This window comes from Varanus komodoensis, unplaced genomic scaffold, assembly GCF_004798865.1.
Source record: "Varanus komodoensis strain SLA01 unplaced genomic scaffold, ASM479886v1 scaffold18_3, whole genome shotgun sequence".
Classification (NCBI taxonomy): domain Eukaryota; kingdom Metazoa; phylum Chordata; class Lepidosauria; order Squamata; family Varanidae; genus Varanus; species Varanus komodoensis.
The window spans coordinates 16,444,242-16,468,700 of NW_025335549.1; positions in this window are offsets into that span (position 1 = coordinate 16,444,242).

The following is a 24,459-nucleotide window of genomic DNA, read 5'->3' on the forward strand; positions in this document are numbered from 1 at the left end:
TATTAAAATATATATTTTTAAATATACTGGAAAAATACAAAAGAACATTGCTGCAATTTGATGCTGAAGCACCTGATTTAGACCACCAACCATTCTTGCAGGTCATGTTCTCCTGCCCTCCCTCCATTGCTCCCTCTTTCTGGTGTCGCCTTTAATTGTTCGGGACACCTAGTAGGACCAAGTCTGAAAAGCCCACCCTGGATGAAGCCACATTAACAACTATTGACAAAAACCCAAAATAGGCAAACATTTGGCATTTGCAAATATTTGAATTTCATTTTCAAATATGCAATTCCACATAAAGTTTTATCTCAACATTTGAAATGCTTATTGGCATCTCTAGAATGTTTTGATTCTAGCAGGTATCAAATATGGATTAAACTGTCAGCTGTAAAATACTACATATCCTTCCGTGTTGTCTATCAATTTTTGTCAGTGCATGCTGCCTATTAAATTCCATTATATATTAGCTATCAAATGCAGTTAAATAAATGTCAGCTATCAAATATCACTGGATGTCAAAAACAGACATCAATCTTCAGCAGGAATCTAAGCATGTTAGATACCTGGAGTACGCAGGACATCAGCATTTGCAAAGCGGAGGGGAGGGCTTGGGCATCGCATTTATTTCCATTCTATCCCAGACCTTTTCCCCAATGACAGAGCTTTCTGGGGAGCAGGATAAGAGTAACAAATCAAATCTATATGATGTAAAGCCACCATTCTTCAAGGTTCTCAACTCGGGGTTCAGGAGAAGAGCATTCAGCTCACACTTTAAAGAACATTTAACTGAAATCTCTATGCAAACGGGAATATTATCCTCCTTCAAAGTGCACACTTATTGAAATTTTGCGACGGATTTTTCCAGTCAAACCAGCGCCTACCAAAATGTTTCTATCACAGAAAGCGTTTTGAAAGGCCTCATACTAGGAAAACTGCTTGCAAAAATGCATATACAAAGAGAGAAGGGAACCAAAATGCTTCTGAATTTTCATGCAAGATTAACCCACCCTCCCACCAAATTCTAAGTTCAGGATGAGTCAAATATAAGACGGGAGAAATGTTCAGAAGGGATAAACTCAATTTAAGATCAGAAGAAATGAGAATGAAAACCAGGCTCGTCTGTTCACAGTTGCAATCAGTCCCAATGAGGAACAGAAAGAGTGAGCAGAAGGAGATGTTCTCGCCTACCTACTCCAAAAGCAGACGTCTGAGACATCAATAACACTGACTGGCAATTGGGACAGAATTCCACGACTGACTTCTGACATCTACTTCCACAAAATGGGATGACAATCATTGGTTTATGCAAGTCTTTCTCAGGGTAGAGTCCCCGGAAGCTGGACTAGAATTCCCATAAGCCCTAACCGTTGGCCATCCTGGCAGGGAATGATGGGATTTGATGTCCAACGTATTTGGAGGGTGCCAAGCTTTGTGAAGGCTGGTGTTTCTCCAGGACTTCAGGCTACTGCCTGGAGATGCCAGGACCTGAACCCGGGTTCTGCATGCAAAGCAGGTTATACGGCACTAAGCTATGGCGACTTGCTCTCAGGATACAGGGCCAGATGAAGCACTGGTTTGATCCCAGAGGTTGCTGCTTACATGCCGAACTTCAGACAGCAATAACTTCAGCAGGCCCCATTTCCCCATCTGTACTGGCGACTTCATCACGCCTGTTGTTCCAATACACATTTGCCCCCCTGCTTCAGAGAAGAAAGGGGCGGCTACCCCATCTGCCTCTGCATTGACTCACAGGCTTGGGAAGAGGGAGGGTATTGTCTTTGAAAGTGGTACCCTGCTTGATTTGGGCCAAGCCATCCAAAAGCATTAAACATCACAGACTTCTTCAAGCAGAGAACAGCCAGGGAAACACAAAGAGGAAGGTCAAGATCTCTTCTTGCTGATACCAGAGTGTAGGACATGGAATAATCAACTCCAGTTGTGACATCCCAGGTTCAGGCTAGCTATCAGGAAAAGCTCCCTCACTGTCCGAGCACTACGGCAGTTTCCTGGAGAGGCTGTGGGCCCTCCTACACTGGGGAAGTTCAAGGCAAAACCGGATGGCCATCCGAGTGGGATGGTGCAGAGTGGTGTCCTGCAATGGCAGGGGGTTGGACCCAGTGGCCTTCATGCTGCTATGACACCAGGCTGGTGAAGATGGCCGGAGGGTCAGCTCATTTAGCACAACCCTCCTCCTTTCTGACTCATGCATATCTTGTCTGAATGGGTGCATGTGCTCCAAAGACCAGCCCAAATCAGCCCTTGCTGGTTGTCAAATTGGCAACACTTGGATGCATTCAATTCTTCACTGATTCATCGGAATGCTGCTCCCGATATGTATATTTTAGGTACAAATGCAGGTGGGAGTAAGATGAGAGAAATAAAGTTTGCATCTTTCTCACGCACATGTCCCCTGTCTCATCCCTGCCTCCTCTGTTCTGTTCTTGCTTTCTGCTTTTTAGGGCCCTGGAGGCTGGGCCCTGTTCTTGCATTCTTCAGGAAGTGTCATTTACACGGATAAACAACCACTAGCAGCAATTTCACTCCCCTGAGACTGGCTAAAAATTCTTCGGAATTGGATTTTACTTGTTTTTCTGACAACAATGCCTTCCATTTCACAATGGAAAAGCACCCAAACATATCGGAAAGGCCTCTACAAACAATACACCTGCTCACCTGTGTGTCTGTGTGTTCAGAAAGACAAATGAGGGGATGATACCGATGCCCAGGTACCAAGTTGCGATGTTGGAAATTTAAGCAATCCACAGGGGTGGGCGGGGTGTGTGTGTGAATGAGACAGCTGATGAATCCTTCAGACCCCTTTGTAATTCCGCTCAGGGATCTGGGCCATGCTATGAAAGGAGATGCTGCAGGATGAATAAGTATTTTGGTGCTGATAGGAACAGAAGTGGTTTCTGACAGGTGGGAAATAATGCATTTCACACAATTTAGAACTGCTATGGAGGATTTATAGGTGGTCAAATCAGACAGAAATTGCTGACCTCTTGAAGATTAGGAATGATGAGTTCAAGATTCTGGATTATCAATTAAAACTGATAATGCTTCCTTTATATTGAAATTGTATCTGAAGAGGTTTCAGGTAACAATGTTAGTCTCTTTTTCATTGTATGGTCTCAGACTGGAACCATTTACTCAGCTTGATCTATCTCACTATTTAATGTTGCAATGCCATAGAAGTAAATATTAAAGCCATCCCAGTGGGAAAATTCAAGATCTTCCATAATACCTGACATAGCTCAAAGCAACTTTCCCCGATGCTTGCAGCAGGTTCCCTTTGTTTTAGCTGCAAGGTGTGGCAAATGAAAGCCACAACATCCTCCTTGCTGGACCCTGAGATATCCATGTCATAATTCTCAAAACCAGAGACTGATAAGAATGGCGAACATGGACAAGAAGAGGCTTCATCTCTAACATGCAGCTCTCTCAGCGAACGGCTGAATTTCTCTCCATCACTGGAAGCATCAAACTCCTGCTTGCCAGCCGCAGAAGCCAAGCCTGATGAAGACAGCCGAGCTGATTCGCACAGGATCATTCGGAAAAGTAAATGGCAGAGCTGGGAAGAGAGCCCGCTTTAACGGCAGATAAAGTACTGCGCAGGAGCACACCGGCATATTGCTGGCTGCCTCAAACACAAGTGCTATTCTTAGCAACAGCCTGGCTTCCTGTTCTTGCTGTAAGGAAATGTATTCTTGTTTGCATCGAGCTTAAGGTAAAGGAATTGCTTGATGGCATCCCCCAAGACAGGGCTGGGTTAGCAGAACCTCCGTCTCCACTCCTTGCCAACCACTGCCCACCCCTCTGCCTGCCTGGCCAAGTGCCGGAGGCTGAATCAGCAGCTCCCAGACTTTGGGATGGGGAAAAGGAGCAGAGGTCGCAACAAGGTGCCAGGCAAGATTCCCGGAAAGCACAGAGAAGGTCTTCCAGCCATTGACATCGGGCTGAGCTAAGTGCTTCAGAGGAATACCCGTACTGAAATACCCCATATGAATATCAACCTATTCACTGACTCCCTGGTAAGACATGGACGGCTCTCTCACCTTCAGTTCCCCCATCTGTAAAATGGGCCTAACACAGAGGGCTGCTGCCAGGATGATACAATTATGCATGCAAAACCCTTTGTAGATTTAAGATACTCAAGGTGATCGACCGCACCGACGGCAACAACTCTCTAAAAACAAGGATGCAACAGAGAGGAGAACAAAGAGGGAGGGCTGAGCTTCACACATGCATGAAACCGAAGGGATGCAGGCTACAGGTTAAGGCAGGCATCCCGGTGGACACGAGGGACAGGATGCAGGCATGCCCACGTTCTGGAGAGCTGGTGGGAGGGAGCTCTCTTGATCCTCCATCAGCAAATGTGCAAGAAGGACCAGCCTCGGAGGAGACAGAGAGAAGTGGCGTCAAACCTTGAGGCACAAGGATGCTGTAATGCCCTGCGGTGGGAAACCACCTCCATAGGACTTGCCCACAGGAAAACTCTAGGTTGTGAAACACCCCCCCGCCCCCCGCCCCCCGCCCCGTCCTGCTGGAGCCGGCTGCGGAGCCCTGGCTGAGCCTTGCGAGACTCTCCAGCCCCTGCGTGAGCCCAGCTGCGGGTGCAGCTCCAGCTCCCAGCAGCCCAGGAAGAGGCGCGCATGGCAGGAGGATAAGTCGTCTCTCAGGCCTTCTCTCTGCAGTGCTCCAGTCATGCTGAACAATCCCGGCAGCACTATGGGATTTCCTGGAGCATCACTGGAAAATCACCGGCAAGCACAATCCAGCACGAAGCAAATGCGGCACATGAAAATGGCCTGGGCGGATCTAAATTCTCGTCTGTCTTCCAGAACATGCAGCCATCTGGATGTGTCATGATGGCATGAAATCCCCACGTGCAATCAACATCCTGCTTGTGGAAATTTGCCTGCTGCAGGCCCCACCACATCACGCACAGAATTAGATTTCCAGCATGAGGGCTCCCGCCACGTGCAAAGCGTCCCGTCCGGTGCACAACGGTGTCTGCGTGTGCCTGGCTCGCCACAGGCAAATGGAATCCACCCACAGGCCCTCTGAGTGGCTTGCTCACAACCCAAAACCCACGAAGAAGCAGGCAAACTCCATACCGTAGGACACAAAGAGAGCGATGGGGGGCGGGAAGATCCAAGCCCAGCGGAACTCCCTGTGGCCCTTGGAAACATGTGCGCTGCCTGGTCCACTCACGGCACTCTCCAGCCGGCAGTGGCAGCCATGCCGAGAAAGGAAAGCATCAGGAGACGCGGGCAGGGAGAAGGGAGTCTCCCTGGGACAGGAGCCGCTGCCTGCAGGGGGCAGATGTTGGGCACCCGTCAACCCCGCAAGCGGAGAGACAAACAGAGCTGGCCGAGGAGCCATCTTTGCAGGGATGCTTCCTCAAGCAGGTGCAGAAGATGCTCTGCAAACGCGCTCCTGCAACTCCTGTCCGCTAAGCAGGGTTCGCACGGGAGGCCGTCAGAACCTCCCTGCCGGGTCCATCTACTCCAGCGCCTGGTTTGTGCCCAGCCAACCAGCTTGCGGTGGGAACCACACGTGGGACCTGAGTACCATAGCGCCCTCCTCAGTGCCTGGGGCTAAACATTAGATCTGTGTGTGGGGATTGCGCGCTGTGTTGGGCAGCGGAAGAATTTTCCCACCCCAGCATTTCCAGCCCTTCGGCTGGCCCAGGCCTGGTGCAAAGCGACTGGCTGCAGGCCCAAATGCCCACTCTGTTCCCACCTGATCGGAATGGGGAAACTGAGGGACATTCTGCAGCTGCTGACCTTCCAGAGAACTGGGTGTCTGTACTGGCAGGCCAATGAGAAATGCTGGTCTCCAAAGCTGTCTGTCACCAGGACTCAATTAGCCAGAGAGGTGTGTTCAAATTCCCCAGTTATAACTGGACCTCCAGAGCACATGAAAGTGGCACATCCAGAGGGTTTCCTCACCCCCTTTCTTTCTTTCTTTTCTTTCTTGAAGGCAGGAATATCACCTTTACAAATAGGCACATGGTTTGGACAAGGTGGGGAACCCGGGCAGTCTATGCAATGCAGCTAAAAGGCTCATTACTGCAGCCACGCAGGCGTCCACCCTAAATGGCTATTTGGCAGAGGAAAGGCTTGGCACAGGGTCACTGGAGGCAAGTGCGGAGCGGGCTTCTAACAATGATGAAGGGAGCCGTTTACCTTTGCAACCGTGAGAGCGGAATCGCAGCTGCTTGCTTGTTTCCGCCGCAGACGGCAGAGCCTCCAGGCAGAGACAGCTGTACAAGTTTGGGTACGCACACTTCTTCTGTGTCCTAAGTCTGCAAAAGAGCCACCTGGAGCAAAGCTGGCCTTCCAACGTCTTCCTTGGGACCTCTGCTGGCCATTATGCCCTCCTCCCAAGGGCTCACTGAGTGCCCGGCATCACTTTGCAAAATCCCTCCAGAGCCCTCGATTCATTTGTGGCCCGTCTTTGTGAAATGCTTGTTGGGGAGAAAAAGAAAATGGTACCTGAGAAATGTTGGGGTGGGGAGGGGGGGGGACTGAAGGTTGTTCCCAAAAAAGGAGAGATTTTGCAACTGCCAAAAAATGGCACAAGTGTTATTTAGAATATTTCAACCACCCCTTCAATTTTGCAGAATTTATTCCAGCTCTACGACTCATGGAACATGGAATGAAATTATGGGGAGGGGGCCCCAGTATGTACCAGCGGGAAGTCAGGCGCAGTTGCCCCCCGGTTCTCGGGCTTTTGGCAGGCATCATTCATGGTTATGTTTGTTCTTCATCCTAGAACACCCGGGATATCCATCTCCTGTACAAAGCAGCTGCTTGGCCTTTCGCAGTCCATGGCAGCCTTTCCCGACATGGGGTCTTCTGGATGGGTTAGAGTAGAACGCCCGGGATGGCTACCTGTGTCTACACAGGCTACATCTGGAAGTGATCAGGTTGGGTTCCATACCTGTGGAACACCCTCTCTAACCTGGCACCTTCTCCAGCGCCTCACTGGTGCCATCAAAGTCTTGGCCTCTTCCTTGTACCATTGATCTGCAGCTCAAGAAAACTGTTCTGGAGCAAAATGGAAGACGAAAGAAGCCCGGCTCTCGTTTTCCACTGGTGCATGTGTATTCGCGTTTTGAAAGAGGCATTTCTTGCTCTCTGTCATGCAGCGAAAGAAGGACCTTTTCCAAGATCTTCTGAAGACCTTATGAGAGCATACGGGAAAATTTAGGGCTGCTTTCTTCAATTGGTTAGATTATGGCAGTTTTTAAGAAATTAATGGTTCTAATTAAAGTGCTCCTGATTAATTGGGCACAGATAATTTCAGAGCAGTCCTGTAGGGGGATCCATGCCATAGAAACATCAAACTGGAATTCTGGATGTCCCCTGCCCCTCTATTCTTTCTCCCCACCAGCCCACATGTGTTCCAATGGGAAGAAAAATCAGGACACTGGTTCCAGGGCTGGCAGAGCTTTCCTCTTGTTCTGGGTCGGGTTCAGGAAAGAAGAGGGCCCGGACTCCCTGCATATGCCCCCAGAAACCCACCCTTTGCCTTCTCTGCAGTCAGAAGAAGACAAAGACCAGTGGCAGAAAAGTGGGCTGTCCATCATTCCTGAGGAGAAACCTTCCTCCCACGTCTTGGAGAGGAGAATCTGCTTTATTTTGTGACTTCTGGGATCACAGGGAGGCAGCCTTAGGAGCCCAAGTGTGCCTAAAATTCGCAACTGCCCCCTTCCAAAAGGTCTCTTCCCTTCTTGAACAGGAGGAAATGTTGCGTCAAAGAAGGGATCTTTCTTGCTAAAGGACTTTCTATTATTTATATGCACATTTAATCCACAGAGCAGCCTTCCCAAATCTGTTGTACTGCAAGTCCCATCATTCCTAGCCAGCATCAGGTTGGGGAAAGCTGCAACAGATGAAGGGGTTAATTTAAAGAAATTTTAGTCAATTCGTTATTTGTTTCTTAATCAGGTGCCCCGTGCCCTCTGAGAAATAATACTTTAAACGAGTCTGCTGCCAGATTAATCAGGCAACCTTTTTAATTGATTCATTTCTTCAGCAAACCAATCAATATAATTTATTTTATGATGCAGCCATAATTCTAACGACGTTGACCGTAAGCTTCTTGCAACACCGTTTGGAACGGTGAGATATAAAACCAAATGAAAATTAATTCGTGGCAATCCACTCATCTTGAAACAAGAGGGGACGCTCCGCTCCTTGTCCGGTTTGCCATGCGGCCTTCCTAACGGCCAGGCAGAGACTGTCTCCTCACTGCTGCTTTGTGGGGAAGCGGCTGTTCAGGAGCCTGAAGCAGCCAGGCAGATGGGCGGCTATTCTGTGTTTATGCAGCCGCGGAAAAGATCTAAGAAGAGGCTCCTCCGCACACAGCGCCACTTCGGTTTCCAATATGGAAGCCTCCCCGCTTTTGCAGCACGCGCCTGTTGTTCCACGCTGTTGTGGGCGATGACGTGATGCAAGTCAGACTCTCAAGCAACGACTGCAAACGGTCATCAGCAGATAGAGACAAGTCGAAAACAACCTGAGGTTTAAGCTTTGTGTGTCAGCTTGACACACAGGGGAAATAACCCTTTAATCCAGCGCAGTGTATTTCATTTACTGCAGTGTTACCCTGCTCGAAGATGTTATGAAAGGCATCCCCAGAGAGGTTTAAAGCTTTAAAAAACATCCAGAGTTTGAACTTAATTCTGCCATTCTCAAGGCTGCCACCGTGGCAGATGACCTTTAACATTCCTCGCATGCCAGGAACTGTTCTGCCGCATAATGTCAAGCCAAATTACACATCGCTCCCCTTTCATTCACAGGCACTTGGAGGTTGGGTGGGAATTCTTTGAAATCCTTTAATTACGCACGTCTTGCGATTACATGTGAGCATCAACCATTCAGCCTCTCTCCCCATCACCACCTCCACCAGCCGCACCATGGGCTGAAGTGTCCGCAGGCTGAGGGCAATTCTCCCCACAACCCCAAAGGTCTTCATGAAAACGGAAACGCTGGGAAAGGTGGGAAGGAGGTTTTCCATTTCAAATGTGCAGAACTGAGCTGCAAGCCATTTGCCGGGTCAACGCTAAATATTAACCTGACTGTGGGGGATCCAAGGAAGATCTGCGAGCGAGAGAAAATCCGTGGCACAAACTCACACTGGTGGACGATGCCCCCAGCAGTGGCTGAGATGGCCTAGCTGGAACATCCCCGACGAGGAGCGAAGCACAGCTTCCTATTCTCGGGCACAACCGTTTCAATCGTGTCTCGTGTAGGGTCAGCAGAACTCCTCAGGTGCAACAGGTCGCCAACATCAGAGGAGCAGGGCAAATGACACAGCCGTCCAGCTGCCGCTTGCACCCCACCAATTTCTGAGCCTCCGTGGCACAATACACGCAGGCGGATCTCCACTGAAGGTCTAACCTCATGCACTGCTCCCCACACACTGTCTAAAGGGCACCCCGCTCCTCGTTGGGTTTTGGGTCCTGGAAGGCCCGAATCGGTGGTGACGCACCGCTCTCTCTTGTGCAGAGCGCATTCTCTGTGGACACGTGCCCGATCAGGCAGCCACAACGAGAAGAGAGAAGCGAAAGCTGAAGCCAGGCATGTTCACATGCACACCCAACACCCGAGCAGTCAGCGCACATGCTCACGGCTCCGCTTTCTGATCCAAACCGAGGACAGCAGCTGGGTCTTTCTGCCGAGTCCACACTGGCATGGGAAGCAGGGACTGTGGGCACATCCGTACAACAAACACACGTCGGTTCTGTACCAGCCCAAGTGTCATGGCCTGCTAGGCACTGTCTTAGAACTGCTCTGCCTGGTGAGCCATCAGCAACTGCTTACAATACATTAGAAGCAAATGCCAAGTTTTTACTGCCTTCTTTGGTGATAGCTGGGACTGGGAAATGCTCTTCATGAGACTTAGCAAGGGAACCATGTAAATTGGGAACCAAGAGTCATGATACAATAACATTATTCTTTTATAAACATCAGGAAGAAGTTAGCAAGTCACTCAGTTTGGATTATGGAGCTGCTTGACCTGTCGAATATCTCGGCATGCAAACAGGAGTAGCTACACTTCTCTGTAAACATGCAGTCAAAAATCCTCAGACATACATTGAGCTGAAGGGAGGAGACCCTTTCAGGTTTACAGGGAACTGCACTTTGATTCAAGTGAGATTTGCATTTTGATCCTAAATAGGATTGCAAATATGCTTAGTAAAAATAAATTAAAATGCACTGTAATTATCCCATGACAAGTGCTTGATTGTGCTTATTCCATCATCTAAGCGTGATTTTTGCTAACCTTCCTGTAATTGTTGATGCCGGTGCAAAACATGGAATGATTACTCCACAGACATTTTGCATTTTGTAGGGCTCTTGTACTCATAGTTCAGTATTAAAAGGTCCTAATATTTAAATGCATTGAGCACCTGGGGCCCAAACACCCCGCTCAGCTCCCCCTGCTGCTACTAACGAGAAAGCAAGGGCACACATCATTTCAAAGCAGCAACATTAAGGGCGGAGAAATATGTTTATCCCCTCTGAAAGGGGGAGGATGCCAAGCCATGCTAGCAATGCTCCCCCTCACGTGTTACCGCATTCAGAAAACACTCTGGTCAGCAACAAGCCAAGAGCCGCAGAGGTGACAGATGAGGTGAACAGAGAAGAGACTCCCACCAACACGTCACATTTCTGCCAGTGGCGAGATGAATTTGTATTTGCAGAGATGGAGACACCTTTGTGCTAAGGCCTTCAAGGAGTCTAGAAACCCTGTTCTACTGAAAGGGAAAGCATCAACAACCCTATTATTGACAGCAAATCCTACATCCTGGACTCAGGACTATTTGCATTTCTCTCCTGCTTCCAACCACCATTTCTGCTTCTCCCCAAAAAACTAAGAGACCAGGAAGGGGCCAAAGGACAATGGGCTGGGAAAGCCGAATTCTCCATCCAGCAGATGATGTAATTTTCTCTCCAGATGTCTTCACTCCCTACCTTCAATGCACCTGTCAACACCCACCTAGCTTTTGGGGGCAGGTCTACTAGTTGTTAGTAATAGGTGCTACCAAATTCAGGATGAAGAGGCATCGTCCAATCAGATGGCGCCAGTTTTGATCCAATCTCCATGTACATAAGACACATTCCCCTTTCTAAGGCAACTGTAGCACCATTTCACTAATACACCATGATTATAATGGCAGCTTTCCACCGATCCAAGACTGAAAGAAGGCTTAGAAATCCCACCATTGCCCCAGTCAGCAATGCTGTGGGATGCTGGGAGTTAAATTTGCATAGGATTGCACCCTTACTAAAAGGCATTTTTTTGCCTTTTCCTAGTAACCCCTTTGAAACAAAACAAAACAATTAAACAATCACTTCACAAAAAAATCAGTGGAGGGTTAGATCTTGCTGCTGGCTTTTATCTTGGTCCCTGCTTTGATCCCATTCTGTTTTAAGCTCATGGTTTTTATATTATGTTTCCTTTTGTTACTATACTTTATGGTTTAAAGTTTCATTTTGTGAACTGCCTGCAAATGGGATAGTGGGTAGCAGATGGGATAGAAAAGTAATGCACACAATAAAAGAATATTCTGAATATGCAGCAGACATGGTCAAATACAAGCTTGGCAGGTTTATGCATGGAAACCTGGCCCTACCCTTCCGCCATTTTTACAGGATTACTTTTTTTGTGGAAACAAGATGATGGATAACTACACATCCCATCCAAATTCTGCCAATATTTAACCATCAAATAGTTGTGATACCCACGAAGTATGATGTCATGTCCTTATACAAAACACAGCACATCCCTGAACAGAACCGGAAAGGATCTGCAACCCAAGATCTAGAGCTAAGATGAGGACACAATTTTGAAGTAGGTAACAAAGCCCACAGTAAATGGGCCAGCAGATCCAGAACGCCATATGAAAATCGGGGGGCTCCAGAGAGCAGTTTTCTGCCACTGCCTCTGCTCCCCAACACTGAAGAACAAGCTCTGAAGGTCACAAAATACATCTGGAGCTGCTATAAGGAAACATAGAAACAGAGCTAGTCGGAAGGGGCCTCCCAGGCCATCTAGTCTGACCCCTGGCTCCAGCCGGCTCCGCTCACGACACGCTCACCAAGGATCACCCACTTCTGCATATTGCACATCCACCAACCGTACAACGCTTTGCACATTTACAATCAAGATTTATTGATGATGATGATCCCATGAATTTTATTTGGTTGTTCCCTGCAGCGATTTGTCTCCAAGGCAACAAAACGCGCTTTGTCCAGGCAGCACAGTGGATCGGGATTGTTCCCAAGTTGGGGTTCCTTGCCCCTTTGCACCATGGAACTGATGCATCTCCCGCTGCTCACCGTGGTCCTCGCAGTACTTAAGGCGGCAACGACTGGCCATCGTGTGGCTCAATCTTGCTGAAGAAAGAATCTGTCCTATTGAAAGAACTGTGCCACAAGCCTCACCTCTGTCGCCTTTGCGAATGCTTTCAATCTTTCCTGCAATGCAGGCCAACAGCAACTTTCCCTGGACACAGTGAGTGCCATGGCGGGGCAGTGCTGGGAGTCCCAGCTCTCCACAACCAACTACAAAGACGTTTGGAACTGGTCTGGCTCTCCAGCGAGTACCACATGTGCCCACGGACACCTCGCTCGGTGCCAAGCGAGCTCGCTTCCCCCTAGTTTGTAATTTCTATTTAAAAACAAACTGCAGCCTGCAAATCAAAGTGTGGTTCCTTTGGGTTCAGATGCTGTGGTTTTGGGTTTCAGAGTTTCTTCTTTTGTTTCTTTTAGCTTCATCAATTTGGCTCCTGGGAAATGACGGTCCTATGACTGCTCATGGCCACGGATGGGTAATACACTCCCAGGCAGCCATTTTGTGAGAGCACCCGCATCACTCTTTCTAAGTTTAAAAGGTGCCCATTGACCATAAAGCTGCGCAGGCGCCTCTTTCTTCATGTCTCTAAGCTTGTTTCTGGACGAGGCCAGGCAGCTTCTCTCAGCCAAAAGTCCTCTAGTTTCCGCACTGCAACGTGAAACTGTGGTCCGTCACTGGTGATCCGATACAGCTCTTTTCATTTCTCAAACTCAGGATCATGGCACAGCAGCATATTCAAGATAAGAGTGCAAGGCAGGCCTGTGGGATCAGAGGATGCAGATTCAGGATATGACCTTTGCTGAGCCACTTCCTATACTCAGAGGGGTCCGTAACCAAAATGCGGCAGTGAGTCAAGTTCACCCCTCCTCAGACTTCTCAGAGGCAAAGCAAAGATCCTGCCAAAACTGCTGTGTGACACCCATGTTAGAAATAATAAACAGCCGGCATGTTCCATATGCTTTAAACATATGGCACTAATAATTAATGATGCATCCTAACCTGGATCTCCTAGGTAACTTGTATTTTAAGTGTAGGGTTACAGCGGGAGGAGAGCCAGGCTCTAACTTGGAGGGAGATGAGCAATTAAAAGGAAATTTGAAAATTAGCAACTGTACAAGTTTCAGCAGTAACTGGGCCTGGCCAACGGTCCCCATTGCAATGCTCTGGACCCAAAGGAGCTAAAATCCCATGTTCCGTATTGACAGCTGGTCTGTGTCACCAGCATCAATTCATCCTCGTCGGCAATGCCTGTTCACTGGGCAGAGCCCGTCATCAGGCTGAAGCCATTCTGAGCAGGCCAAACCCAGGCCTCCTAATTAAAGCATCCCATCTTATCCAGATGAGAGAACAAAGAAGAAAAGGGACCCAAAGTCCCAATTAAGAGACAACACTGAAGGGTCCAATGGAAGCAAGTCAAGAAGGAAAGCAGCAGCCCTGCCTTCCTCGACCCATCCATCCGATCCGGGGAAGAAAACCCTCCTTGAACACAAGGGCAAATACCCGCCTGGGATCAGGGCAAAAGCCACTGAGTCCCTCCCAGGGCCCTGAGTCAACTAGCGTGACCTGTTGGTGGCCATCGGAGAGACAGAGCCCCTTCGGCTTGCCAGAGAGAACAAGGGAAGCCCGGGATACCTGCAGGAGCGCCCTCCTCCCTATGTGCCCTCCCGCCCCTTGACATCTGAGGTGGAGGTCCTGCTCTGGGAGCCCTCCTTGAAGGAGATCAGGAGGGTGGCTACTTGGAGGAGGGCCTTCTCTGCAGTGGCCCCCCAACTATGGAATACGTCCCCAGGGGGGTTCGCCTGGCGCCAACATTATATTCGTTTTGGTATCAGGCGAACACCTTTTTATTTCCCCCGTCATCTTAATGGTGAGATGATTTTAACGGGGGGTTTGTTATCTTAGTCGGATGCTGTGCTGCTTTGTGTATCCTATTCGCCTTCATTGCAAGCCCTGAGAGACTAGTGGTGGGTGGGCTAGAAAAGCTTTTAACAAAAGCTTCGCAGCCAACAGGCAACCTGGAGAGGGGATCTGGAGAGGCTCCTGCGATGCCACATTCCCAGTCTCAAAGGAACAAGCCAGAGCTGTTTTGCACAGGGCTGCATTCTGGACCTCGTCGCTCCGCCACCTCGCAGCCAATATTCCCCATTTGCCGTAAGATGCCAGCAACAAAGGATGCACGAACGTCTTCGCCTTGCCGAGATAGTTTGCTACAGTTGGACTGGTACAAACACGGGAGATGGCGTACAGGGAGCTGGAGGGTGGGTAACAATACGGGCAGTCCCTGAAAAATAGCACCCCGCTCACTCACGCACAGTCCGAAATTGCACAATCCAAAATGTTGCCACATCCTTCTGCATAGCCATTTAATCTATTGGAATGATTTATGCGCCTCTCTGCACCTTTCATAAATATCACCTAATCGTGGAGGCCGGCCCTTCCTCACATGCCCACAACCTGATCCTCTGCATCGAATTACTTGCAAAACATTCTGCTGCCGGGTCTATTTTCTCTGCTGCAGACATTATTCCCCAAATAATTAACAGAGACAATATTCCCAAAGTCAATAGCTACTTTTTTATAATTTGCAAATGCACACAAGAAAGCAAAGCTTTCTGCTTTGATTAGGGATGGCAGCTGCACATATATTAAATGTTTGGGACAAATAATTTGCAGTGCTTGAGCACAGCAACAGAGTCAATCACGCCGTCCAGAAAGCTGCTGTTATGCCCACTGGTTTGGATACTGGCCCCTAATGTGCTTATGCGGTCCATAAATGTAGCCGGGCTTCTCCAGCCCCTGTAGCTATTGGTTAGGCTCCTTATTCGTGTGGGCTGAACGGGCTTATTAATACATTTTTCTTGCAAAGCACAGCTAAAAATGTAGAGTCAGAAGGAAAAAAAAAGCGAGACAGCTTTTCTTTGTTTTCATTCATGAATTATCTCTTTTTGAGGACGGACTCCTTATTTTTAAATTGGTCAACGTTTTGAATATCTGATGACCTGCTTCATTTTCCCAATACTATCCTTCAGTGGTTGAGTACCTATCAGTTTGGAAGACAAACAGGCATACCCCAAAATAAGTGAATGCTTTCTAAATACCAGGAGCAGAGGTGGGGGGGGTGTTGCCCTAGTTATGCAGAAGTTCATACATAAAAATAAAGTTTTAACAAAATGACCAGGCAGGGATTGGTGACTCACAGGTGGTGCGAATATAATTCATCTCATTGTGTCACGAGAGGGAGTCCACCTTCACACTGAACAACAGAGGCAAAAAATCCTGTCCCTATAGGGGTCAGAGTGGCCCCGAGTCCTCTTTTACACCAGCCAGTCCTCTTTCGAAGGGCTGCCAGAGGACTGCCCAGTATTTTGAAGGTGTCCTCTCCTTTAATGTCTGTCTGGTGCAAGTGGAGAGAGAGAAAGAGAGAGAAAGAGAGAGAGAGAGAGAGAGAGAGAGAGAGAGAGAACAACTTGCCACGCTGCCTGTCTCTCTCACAATCAGTCAACAAACAAGATACACTTTTTTAAATCCTCACCACTTTCAAATTGTGCCTACTTGCAGAAGGTCACCAACATATACCTACTTTTAATTCCAACGCCATTTGTGCAACACCATTTCACACTCCCATCCCTTCAAAAATGGCACAAATTGAGATTTGCACATTTTTCTAGAATCAGGAAGCAAAGTCCACTGCACCCCACTGCCAGATATTGAAAGGGAAATCTTGTGGAATTACAGAATGTTTAAGGGGAATGGCATTCCCAGCTTTGCACATCCTGAGACATCCAGCTGAGAGGTACCTACAGCATTGGTATGTAAGAAATAGCTGTATCCTGAGACAGATCTTGGTCCACCTCGCCCAGTACCGTTGACAGTGACTTGTAGGGGCTTTCTGGAAATTGTGTGTGCTCAGCATTACCAGATTCTTCAACCACACTCTCTTGCCACGTTGCAGGGCCACCAAATCCCAGTGGAACGAGGAGAAGCAGTCGTTCCCATAAGGAGATGCTCAACCCAAATTTAAGATGAAATTGACTGAAAACATTTGACAGCTGCTGTACGGGCTCCTTCACAACATTCTGTGTCAAATGGCTCTCCAGAAATCATGGCTTGAGGCTGGGACCAAACTGTAATTAAAGTAACGAACAGTAGGAACTGAAGTGAAGTGAAGTATTGCCGTCTGGGAAGCAGTTCTGAGGATCACCGAGTAAGGAACAGAAACTTAGAGCGGTTGAAATTTTAGGTATCGTCTTTACGTGCTGCAGGATCCAACTATGGTTCCTTTATTTTGAACTCCAATTTCCTGCTTGCATTGAGTTTTCAGCAGTACTAAACATTACAGGGACCTAAGAAAGCATATTTACAACCTGGGAGTACCAACAAGGGTGTGCCATTTTGGCTCCTCTCCTCGGCCAGGAAGAGGGAGGTTTGAATTGGGCAGGTGCCATTGGTGCTTCCAGATGGTGGCGCAGTTTCTAAGACCTTTAAGACCTTAAAAAACGTCTGCCATGAAAATCAACCCCAGCGGCTTCCTGTGACGTGACTGCTAACCTTTGCAGGTGTGTAGCGTGTCACACACACACAAAGTTGGGCACATGCTCGGGGAAGGACGTTGAAAAGTGCGATCGAAAGAAGCTGGTTTCCAGGCCACGTGCTTTCAAAACACACCAGCAAAAAAGTCAACACTTAAGCTGCTGATCCTGGAAGAATTGATTGGTATCGAATGAAGACACGCCGTAACAGAAGAACCACTGTTTCCTGTTTGCCTCCTTCAAGACTGGATGCACCCCAGTTCCAGCGTCTGCATGGTGCAAACAGAAGCAACGAAAGGGCGTGGAGCAAGCATGCTTAAGATGCCTAAGAATGACTTCCGGGGGCGTACAGTTGCTTTCGCAGCTCCCAGGGAAGAGGTCATCTTTGCACTGGGACTGGGATGCCAGCGCCTCCTGCTACAGTTTGGGTCGATCGAGGGAAAGAGCTGCCCCCTCTCACACAAAGAATGCACACACGTTCGGAGTGCAGAGAAATCTTTAGACCCACTACATCAATATCTACCTTCCTGTGTGATTTCTGCAAAGAATTTCCTAACCGAAATTAAGGGGGTACATAAAGCATTGAAAGAATCGAGAATCTGCTGATTATATTTTTGGTTCCATTGCTAGCATCTTCATGCAAACCCTGGCCATAATCTTTCACCTTCACTACAGGACTTTGCAGCTTTGCATCAGTAAAACAGGGTCCCGCGATGCAAAGCTAGCTGCAACTAAATGTAGGCAATGATTAACAGAGGGGGCAGAGAAAGTGAAGCTCCAAATCAAAAGCATCAGTCCAGTAGTCCTGACCCAAAGGCATCTAGGGGCTCAATGAACGCAGGGCCCACTCCCACAAGACACACATCTGCACAATATTTGCATATTCTTATTATTGGGACTTATTTAAATTTCACAGAAGGCAAAGCTAAAATAAATTCCTCAATTAATTTTCATTCTGCCCAAAATTACTCCAAATCAGTAATTCCTCCTCGCTTGATTTGCGGTGGTGTGGAAAAAATGCAAAAAAGTGACTGACTCCTTTTTCATGAGCAATTCACACCTACATGCATCTAAAAACGGCAGCATTTGCTTCAAAGTGGAATTCCGAGCATCTTGCAGAGCGTAAATCCAAAAACCACTCTGTTGGGGATGCAAGCTCTTCTCTCTGCTGCTTCCCCCCCACACACACAGCTAGGGAAAAAACCTCTTCCCATTGGTACCAGTGGATACTGAACTCTGAAGAACAGGCATGAGGTTAGGGCCCCATTGAACCCAAGGCTGGCACCATTGCTGCGCGAGTCACTCATTCATTCAGCCAGCCAGCTGGTCACAGCTGCTTTTTCCCCCCCCAGCAAAAGACCCAAGGGGCCTTACATGCTCTTTCTTCTCTTTTTTCCATGATGGCATGAAGGGTGGTGCCCACGGGATTCCCAGGAAGTTCCCTAGACCTACTAGCAATAGAAGGTTCCAGACCGTGTCCAGCTGGTATGTCGTCAATTGGAAAAACGGTCTTCAAAGTCAATGAGTGAATGATAAGAGCAGAATTGCCACAGTCCTTTCCCCCACTCCTTCCCCATTCCCTTCTTATCCTCAGTTTGTAGAGATTGAGCCCACTTCTATAAAAAAAAGTCTTCAACAGTCCTGGAATGAGATTCTAAGTCAGATAACGGGGGAGGGCCAGAATCCGAAGCTGAAATTCCCAGGCCGACAGATCCAGAGATAAGCCAGGTAGATGCTGAGAATCAGACAGTATCATGTTCTGTAAAAAGCTTAGTGGGAATCATAATGGGGAGAGGGCACTGAGCACCATTAATTTGAGGACTAGGCATCAGGTAAAGAGGGCACGCAGTTAAGAAGTGCCAGAACGAACCCGTCGATTGGCCTTTATGCGAAAGGATCTTGCTTTTGAGGGTCTGGTTTCGTAATTTCAGTTTCTTCTCATTAATCCACTTTTCCCTGATGGTCAGTACTTCAGCTTTGCTTATTTCTCTTACTGCTGCAATTCTCTTACCTTGGTGTACAAAGCCAGTCTAACCAGTCAACTTTAATGATTCCATTTTAACCAAATAAAGCCTTTCATTTGGAAAGCCTTTGTCCTGATGGGGCTGGAAGGACGGGAAGAGGAAGAGTGGGCACCTGATTTTTGGTGAAGGCTGCAGGAGGGGGTCATGGGCTTCACTTTCCCCCCATGGCCATATTGCCATGCCCTTTCTGGAGAAATCTTCTTTGGAGGAGCTGCTGGAGCGGCTCATTCTAGATGATCAGGAAGAGTCTGGAGACATGGCCATGGAACACCCCCACAAAAGGAAAGGGACTGCACTTCAGAGGCAGACACTGAGTGGACCCCAAGAACGGGGGTGTCTCAAGGCAGCTGAGGAAGCTGCACAGCAGGTCTTGAACCAACAGAGGGAACCTGCCTTCCTTGACCGCCACCTGAAGGCAGCGTTGTTCAACTCTTCCTTTGTTTCGTTTTTGCCCATTTCCCTTTCATCGCCCACATCGACCTCATGCTCATTCTAAGCAAGCTCCCACATCTAGTTCTTCGTCAACAGAAAATTTGCTCTGCGACAGTCACACCAATCCAACGCTCAGCGCAAAGGAAAATTCTCACATCCCCTTGCCCAATATATAATAAATATAAAAATCACACTACACAGCCATGCAATCCTGGTTGCTTCGTGCTGGTATCTTTGTGCCATATGGGGGAATTCATGCAATGCCAAACTACTATGTTTAAGAGAGAGCTTTCTTCTTTTTTCTTAACTCATCCTTGCTGCAGGGAAAAAAAAACTTGGACATGCACAGAAATGCATTTCAGCAAGTTTTAGAAGGGGAATTCACCACCATATCAAGGAGAATGATTTGAACAGCTTCAGCAACTAGTTTTTGCCATGCCTTTACAGAATTATACTTTATCCCAGCAGATGCATTAGACACTCATCAAGTACTAAAATCTACCTTAGCTTTTTTTTTTTTTTTTTTTACTTCAGAAAAGCTTCAGGTGAGCTTTGGAAAACACAAATCTTAAAATAGTTTATACTGTTATAAACTGCAAGTGAACTGAAGTCTAAGAATTTTTGTTCTTTCTCCTAATGCTGATGTTCTTCCCTTAGTACCAACAAGTGGGATTCCTGAAACAGCTTGAAGAAAAATACAAATCCAGTATTACAATGCTATAAAATGATAGCACAACAGAGGAGCACAAAAGTCCGGTCAAACAGGGCTTTGCCAAAGCATCATACCAGTAAACACTGAAAAGCCTGGGGGAGTCTTCTGCTTCTGGAATGACAACAAAGTGAGCTGCTCCAGGCAGGGCCAGGCGGCCTGTGGATGGCAGCATTCCAGGGATGCCAGCAACGGTCTACTCCAGAGCCTCCAACATGGATCTCACAAAGGACAGAGAATTGCCAGGCTTGCTCCAACTTTGCCTGCCCCAAAGATGGGAGATGAACATTGACCACGAGGATGAAAACCAGGGTCAAAATGGGAACAGACACAGAAATCAATGCTTGCCCTGCAAGTGCCGGTGAATGGAGCAGGCATCGCCACACCAACCTCTCCATGCCTTTGTTTCTCTGGATCCCAGGCTCCAGAGAGACAGCATCAGTGAAAGCTGGCTGAGTTTCTGCAGAAAGTCCCCCTTCCTGAAGGAAGTCTCTCCTCAGGACCCCCCCCCCCTTGATCCAATCCAGAGCTCTCCTCCTTTGCTCAAAGGTCTCCAGAGCAAAGGTGGCAGCTCTGCTCAGGATCTGCTGAAAGATCCAGCTGCAAGCAACAACATGACAAAGGACCAGGAGGAGGAAGAGGAGGGGGAGGAATGTATCTAACAGCTCTCCTCTGGACCTCTGCAGAGTTAAAAGGCTGCTCAGAATCCATAAACTCTAGCTCTACCTTCCACGAAGTTCTTGAACAACTCCATATTGCTTCAGGCCGTTTTCCCGGAAGCCTGGACAACTTCCAGCATCAGAGCACAGTTGAGAGAAGAGCACCCCTTAGAAGCAGAGTCTTCAGCTCAGTATGCCTGTTTTGGTAGGAAACATGCACAGACATTTTACATGTGGAAGGGGCAGAGACATGAGCGAACATGGCTAGCTCCCAGCACATCAGTCCTGGTCCCGTCAGAGCCTGGTTCTCCAAGCCCTTCCCCGTGGGGCTCCCAAGGTCTCAGACGGGGCTGGTTTCCAAGTGGATCAGAGCCCCTGCCCCAGCCACCGGTACAGACACTCCCAAGTCCCTTCAGTGGAATGACATTCTCAGTCTTATTTTAAAGCCAGCTGTATAATTGGGTGCTTTCCTTCCTTCTCAGGGTTTCTGCAATATTAATGTCTCCAGCGACAAGAAAACAGAGGTTTTAATCTTGGCTCGGCTGTCCGTTCACTGGCAGAGGGTGGGAGTCATGTGTGCGTTTCTGTAATTGGGACTTTTCCTATTTATCTATGTGAGAGAATGAAGACACTAATACAGGGCTTTGGGAAGATGAAAGGGGGAAACTTTAATTAAAACAAGTTATAAAGCCCATCAAGATTATTTTTTTATCTTATTCAGATTAGCAGCCATCCTGAGATCACACTTTGAATACAAACGCGCCACCTCTCTTTGGACTCAGTGTTTGGCTTTGCGCACAGACCTCTTAATATGTCAACATTCGCACCAACTTCTTAATTTGGCTTTAATAAAAAGTGTTACATTAATTATTAGGCAGATCTGATGGAAAAGAGCACTGATGTTAAATGTTATACGGATACCTGAGAAAGACATAATTAATTATAGGACTACGTCTTCAACATGAGAAGTGCTCCTTTCCCCCACTCTCGTTCTCCCTCGGACCCAGGCGCTCACATACAATTATTCCCTCATAATAAACACCATTTCAGCCATGTGAACTTGAGCACTGTGTGAAAGTCCTGGACATGAGGTGCTGCGACATCCCCCACTCGCTGGGCATTCAGCTCAAATTCACCAAGGTGGCATTCAGATATTCTGCCCACGGTTTCTCCTTTTTCCCCCCCAAGTGGCCACTTTGGTCAGCTAAACACACGGAAATTGGAATACTGAGAGAGGTTAATGGGCACTCTCACAACATGGCCGACATGGGCGTGGCTTGCTTAGTCATAAAATGTGGCCATGAGGGGGGACATAGCGGATCTCAAAGCACTCTCTCCCCAGAAGGCAACCTGGTAAGATTCAAAGAAGTCACCTGCCCAAGAACTGAAGGCTGAGCTCAGAATGCAACGCCACTCTTTCGAACCCAAAGAACACAATGCTGTGGCCACGTGGGCCTCAAAGTCTGGGGCAACACCAGCAGGGCTTCCCGCTACACAACGCACACCAAAATTCAAGAGGAGCCTCTTTAGCAGAGGCACCAAGCTGAAAGGTGATCTCATCAGGTTGGCGCAAGTAGCTAGAAGCACCACAGAAGGATGCTGCAATGTAGTCCCCTGAAGTGGGGGAACAGCACAGCTGGCAGGGGGCTAATTTGGCAACACTTCAAGGGGGATGATGCTCACATCTGCTTTCCCCTGCTGCTTTAAAGCAACTGTCACGCCAGGAGAGCTCATCACAGATTTCTTGCATCTCATCTGGTTTGACCCTGAAACTACTCCTCTTTGCGAGCATTTAATTGAAATGTGTTCCCCATCAGAAACCCTTTGCTGTTTCACTGGGACTCTAGAATCCTAAAGGAAAAAATCTGTACACTTTACAGAAACACGGATGTATTTAAGCATTGCCATCATTGGGGTTTGGTCTATCTGTGGCACAAAATACACATAAACTGGGAAACCACTTCCAAGCGTCTTGCTAGACCCACTGCCTGGTTCATTTGCCTCCTACTTTTTTTCCTCTAAGAAGCTCAAGGGAACTCATGGGGTTCCCCCACTCTGAACTTTCTCCTTACCACAACCCTGTGAGGTAGGTCAGGCTGAGAGTCACGACTGGCCCAGAGTCACCCATGGGGACCAGAACCCAGCTCAGCCAGGTCCCAGCCAACTGGTCTTCCTGCTGCACCACAGTGCCGTTCACATAAACTGGTTAATCATCGAAGATGCTTCACAGACCCGCAATGATTTGAGTAAAGGCTCTGCTTCCCAGGAACACATTAAGATTTGGCATTTGTAATGTATCTGCCAAACAACTACCGTGTGCATTTGTGCGTGAGACACGCGGGCACGCCAAGACGGCGTGCCACCTGACCAGAGACAAGGCCACTCCTTCCTGAGGGTTGCCAGGTGAGCGAGAGGACACGTCCGGCTTGCCCATGCATGCCATTCAGCGGAGGCCACTTCAGGGGCCGTCCTTGCCAAACTGGCCCCAGCATCGGTTGCCAGGGCGCTTGCATAACCATGCATTCTGCAGCTAAAGCGCCTTTCCATTTATTTATTTTCCACTGCTGCAGAGTTTCTCCTCTTGCTTGCTTTTGAAACCAGTTCTATTGATTTTTAGATATATTGTGTTTGAAATTGTTTTCCCTTGGCTTGGGAGACTGTTTCTGAAAGGTGGGCTTTTCTTTTTCTTTTATCTTTTATATAATATAAAGGCAACCACCCCCACACGTGATGTGGCTATTTTTGTATTGTTTTTGTATAATATTTTATTATATTGTTTTATTCTATTAACTGTATCCCATCCTGGGAACTCTTCTCTTTAAATTTCCATCATTAAATCTCACCTTTTTCTGAAACTGTTCACAAATGAAAAGGAAGTTTGCAAATTAAAAACAAAAACAAAGCAAAAAGTAAAATGAACTGCAGACCATTAAACTATCAGCAGTTAAATATTATAAAAGAGGCAGTATAAAAGAGGAAGGAGGATTAAAACCCTGCCTATCTATGATAAGGGGTTGCTTATAAATTGTCTATGTGAAAACAAAAGCATTTATTGTCACTGGCACAGAGAGCCATCTTTCAACCAGCCTTCAGATTTTTTTGGACATCAGTCCCAAGCAGCCCCAGCCACCTGGCCCAGTGGCCCTCTGCATAACCCTGCCCTTCCTTTCTGTCGCTGCACCTTGCTCACCATTTCATCCTCACTTGTGGCCAGAACCAGCCAAACTGCAGTTCCATTTCATGCGCCCAATGCACCCCGGCAGGCTCCATCAAGCAAGGGATCCTGCTGCGTTCACACTTTCACAGGGCATCCTTGTCCTTCTAAAGCTTCAGTTAGTTTAAGAAAGAAGATGGCACAATCAGTGCAACATGCAGTTTGGCCCCGAGGCAGGCTTTTTCAGAAAGTGAGTTTCTCACAAACTTTCTCATCTCACTGAGATGCAAATATTGCTGCAGTTCAACCCATCTAGAGATCCCGAGGGGATAGAAGATGGGACAAACATGTTTTAAATAAACTTCATAGTGTCAGGGGCTCTGAAATTTGGCACCTAATGGCCCAACACCAGTTCTGTGCCAGTAGGACTAAGGCACCTTCCCCTGCCTGGTGTCCTCCAGATTGGGTGGGGCAACAGTCCAATATCCCTCAGCTGACAAGGCTGGCTGGCGGACGGGGGGGGGGGGAGGTTATCATTCAACATGCCTGGCATTCAGCTAGACTGGGGGAGGCG